Source organism: Myotis yumanensis, unplaced genomic scaffold, assembly GCF_028538775.1.
Source record: "Myotis yumanensis isolate MYYU_CA2020_CCGP unplaced genomic scaffold, mMyoYum1.0.hap1 SCAF_1, whole genome shotgun sequence".
Taxonomy (NCBI): domain Eukaryota; kingdom Metazoa; phylum Chordata; class Mammalia; order Chiroptera; family Vespertilionidae; genus Myotis; species Myotis yumanensis.
Genome location: NW_027223752.1, coordinates 119,607,823 through 119,612,441, shown reverse-complemented (window position 1 = coordinate 119,612,441; position 4,619 = coordinate 119,607,823). Strand labels below are relative to the sequence as shown.

The window sequence follows — 4,619 nt, the reverse complement described above, 5'->3', positions numbered from 1 at the left end:
AGAGAGAGAGAGAGAGAGAAATATCAATGATGAGAGAGAATCACTGATTGGCTGCCTTCTGTATGCCCACACTGGGGATGGAGCCTGCAACCTGGGCATGCGCTCTGACTGGGAATGAAACTGTGACCTCCTGATTCATAGGTCGACACTCAATCACTGAGACACACCTCATTGGGTTAGAGCCTCATCTTATAGGTAAAGATCAGATCACACTTGCTTCACCCCCTGAGGGGGTCTCAAGACTGTATGGGACTTGGGTGACAGGCTTATCCCTAATTCTGTCATTCATTTCCTTTGGACTCCATTGGCCTCAGTTTGCTCTTCCAGAAAATGACAATGGTATTTACTTCAACACCTTGAAAGGACTTTTATTTGCTTGAGATTATTAGCATAATACATGCTCACTGATCAAAACTTGAAAAATGCAGAAAAGTATATGGAAGAAAACATTACCCATAATCACATCAGCCAAAGATAATCATCATTAACATTTTGGTGTATTTTCTTCTACTCTTTTTTCTAGAAAGAATGGGGTGAGGGCTTGGAGGCCGGCATGAATGTGTGCTGTGTCCATGGTGAGACACTGTGCAACCTGGACTCAGTACTGCCACTGGCCAGCTGGGTGGGCTGGGAGGCACTCCACCCTCTCAGCCATTTCCTTTTCAGAACCCTGGAAATTATAGCCCTACTGCCTTTCTCATAAAGTATTAATTGAGATGAGGACTATAAAGCTTTAGCCTTGTGGGGGGAAAGCATTACTGTTTTATAAAAAAACCCAAAACTATTGCATAAACCCTTCCCCGAGCACTTTATCAGTTTCTTCCATTTCAGAGGATGATATTTGACAGTCCTTCTTGGTTGTGGCTTCACACTAGCATTTTCTGGGGAGCTTATAAAATGCCAATGCCTGGGTTCCACTCAGGATATTGAAATAAGAATCAGGGGGGTGGGGTCCTGGCATTGGTATTTCTGGAAAGTTCACCAGAGGATCCTATTGTGATCCAGGGCTGATAACTACAGGTGAGTGTCAAAATGCTTCAGAAAGGCCAGAGCTCCAGGCAAACTCAGAAGGGAGAAGATGGCAGCTGAATGGGCAGAACTTTCTTGCACTTTCCTAGCCTGGTGAAAAAAAATGTCACTCAAGTCCAGGAAACACAGAGAGTCCCAATCAAGATGAACTCGACACAACCCATACCAAGGCACATCATAATTAAAATGGCAAATGTTAAAGACAAAGAAAGAATCTTAAAGGCTGTAAGAGAGAGACAGAAAATTACCTAAAAGGGATCTCCCATTAGAAGGTCAGCTGGTTTCTCAATAGAAAGACTTCAGACCAGAAGAGAGTGACATGAAATGTACAAAGTAATGAAAAGCAAGGAACTGAATCCAAGACTACTCTATCCAGCAAGGCTATCATTCAAAATTGAAGGTGAAATAAAGAGCTTCACAGACAAAAAAGGCTAAGGAGTTTATTGCCACTAAACCAGCACTGCAAGAAATGGTAAAAGGACTGCTGTAAGAAGAAGAGAGAGAGAGAGAGAAAGGAACACAAGCATAATGAATAAAAATGGCAACAAATAGGTACCTATCAATAATAACCTTAAATGTAAATGTATTAAATGCTCTAATCAAAAGACATAGGGTAGCTGAATGGATAAGAAAACATGACCCATGTACATATATGCTGTGTACAAGGGACACATCTCAGAACAAAAGACTTGCACACTATGAAAGTGAAGGTATGGAAAAATAATTTCCATGCAAATGGAAATGAAAAGATAGTTGCAGTAGTAATACTAATATCTGACAAAATAGATTTCAAAATGAAGGCCATGACAAGAGACAATGAAGACCACTTCATAATACTAAAGGAATCAATACAACAAGGAGATATAATCCTGATAAGCATATATTCATCCAATATAGGGCACCCAAGTATATAAAAACATTTCTGGAGGACTTTAAGGGAGATATAGACAGTGATACAGTCATACTAGGGGACTTTAATACCATATACATAACTGGGTAGGTATTCTAAAATATATATTAACAAAGAAATAGTGACCCTAAATGACACACTAGATCAAATGGATTTAATTGACATTTACAGAATATTTTACCCCAAGGCTGCAGAATATACATTCTTCTCAAGTGCACATGGGACATTCTCAAAGATAGACCACGTGTTAGGACATAAAATAAGTTTCTATAAGTTCAAGAATATTGAAATCATATGAAGTACTTCTCGAATCACAATAGTATGAAATTAGAAATCAACTACAATAAAAGCACACCAAAAACATTCAAACACATGGAGGGTAAATAGCATGTTTTTAAACATGAATGGGTTACCAAGAGATAAAAGAAGAGAAAAATTCCTGGAAACAAGAAAAGGAACACACAACAACCCAAAATCTGTGAGACACAGCAAAAACAGTCTTGAGAGCACTACACAGGCCTACCTCAAGAGACAAGAAATTTTTCTAATAAGCGATCTAATCCTGCAACCTAAAGAATTAGGAAGAGAACAAGAAAAGCCCAGAGTAAGTAGAAGCAAGGAAATAATAAAGATCAGAGCATAAATAAATTACCTACAGACTAAAAAACACTACAAAATATCAATGAACCCAAGAGCTGTTTTTTTTTTTAAAGATAAACAAGATTGATGAACCTTTAGCCAGACTCATCATGAAACAAAGAGAGAGGACCCAAATAAATAAAATCAGAAACAAAAGCAGTGAAGTAACTGACACTACATAAATACAAAGGATTGTAAGAAAATTACTATCAACAACCATATGCCAACAAGCTGGAAAACCTGGACAAAACGGGAAAATTCTTGGAAATATACAATCTTCCAAAACTGAATGGGGAAGAAACAGAAAACCTGAATAGGCTGATAACAACTGATGAAATTGAAGCAGAAAAAAAAAAAAAAAAAAAAAAAAAAAAGGTACCAGAAAACAAAAGCCCTGGTCCAGACAGCCTCACAGGGAAGTTTTACCAAATATTCAAAGAAGAACTAACACCTATCCTCCTTAAGCTATTCCAAAAAATCCAAGATGAAGAAATACATCCAACCTTCTTTTACGAGGCCAGAATTAGCCTAATTCCAAAACCAGATAAAGACACTACAAAGAAAGAGTATTACAGGCCAATATCCCTAATTAACATAGATGCTAAAATCCTCAACAAAATAGCAAATCTGATCCAGCAATATACTAAAAAGACCATACACCCTGACCAAGTGGGATTTATTTCAGGGATGCAAGGCTGGTACAATATTCCCAAATCAATAACAACATAATACAGCTAACATAATACTCAATGGGTAAAAACTAAAACTATTTCCCCTAAGAACAGGAACAAGACAGGATGTCTGCTTTCACCACTCTTATTCCACATAGTACTGAAAGTCCTAGACACAGTGATCAGTCGAGAAAAAAACATAAAAGGCCTCCAAATTGGAAAGGAAGAAGTAAAGCTATCATTATTCACAGATGACATGATATTGTACAGAGAAAACCCTAAAGGCCACCAAAAAAACTACTAGATTTAATAAATAAATTTGTCAATGTAGCAGGAACAATATTAACACCCAGAAATTGATGGCTTTTTTATACACCAATAATGAATTCTCAGAAAGAGAAACTAAACAAACAATCCCATTTACCATTGCAACAAAAAAATTAAGATACTTAGGAACAAACTTAACCAAGAGGTAAAACTTGTACTCAGAAAACCACAGGATGTTGAAAAAAGAGATAGGGGAAGACATAAACAAGTGGAAGAATATAGCATATTCATGGATTGGTAGAATTAACATCATTAAAATGTCCATACTAACCAAAGCAATCTATAGATTCAATGCAATCCCTATTAAATTACCAACAGCACATACAGCATATTTCACAGATCTAGAACAAATACTCCAAAAATTTATATGGAACAACAAAAACAAAAAAAGACCCCAAATAGACACAGCAATCTTGAGAAAGAAGAAAAAAGTTGGAGCGATAACAATACCAGATATCTAGTTATACTACAAAACCACTGTAATCAAAACAGCCTGGTACTGGCATAAGAATAGGCATAGAGATCAACGGAACAGAACAGAGAACCCAGAAATCATCCCAAGCTATTATAGTCAATTAATATTTGACAAAGGCAGCAAGAGGATACAATGAAGTCATGACAATCTCTTCAATAAATGGTGTTGGGAGTGTTGTATGAAAGGAGTGAAGGTTAGCACTCCCCTTCACAAGGATGGAAGAGGTTCTCGGGCCTAACAACATGCATACGGTCAAGGCATTGCCACCTACTTCGTGGCATCTAACTACTGTTTTTTGGCAACAGCATGGACAAAACAGGAGAGCATTATGCTAAGTGAAATAAGCCAGTTAGAGAAAGATAAATATCACATGATCTCACTCATTTGTGGAATATAATGAACAACATAAACTGATGAACAAAAATAGAACCAGTCATAAAAGCATCAAACAGACTGTCCAACCTCTGAGGGAAGGTGGGGGGTAAAGAGTAAGAGATCAACCAGAATATATTAGGGAGATCCAAGATGGCAGCCAGCTGAATGGCAGTCAGCAAGATAGTGTGAGTGA

At 37.3% G+C, this 4,619-nt stretch overlaps 1 non-coding gene across 1 annotated transcript; it reads left to right on the top strand.

The window, feature by feature from the left end:
• Nucleotides 1-4,222: 4,222 nt before the first annotated feature.
• Nucleotides 4,223-4,348, top strand: LOC139001478 (U6atac minor spliceosomal RNA). The gene has a single exon (XR_011470045.1). It is a non-coding gene; the product is annotated as a U6atac minor spliceosomal RNA (small nuclear RNA).
• The last annotated feature ends 271 nt before the right edge of the window (nucleotides 4,349-4,619 follow it).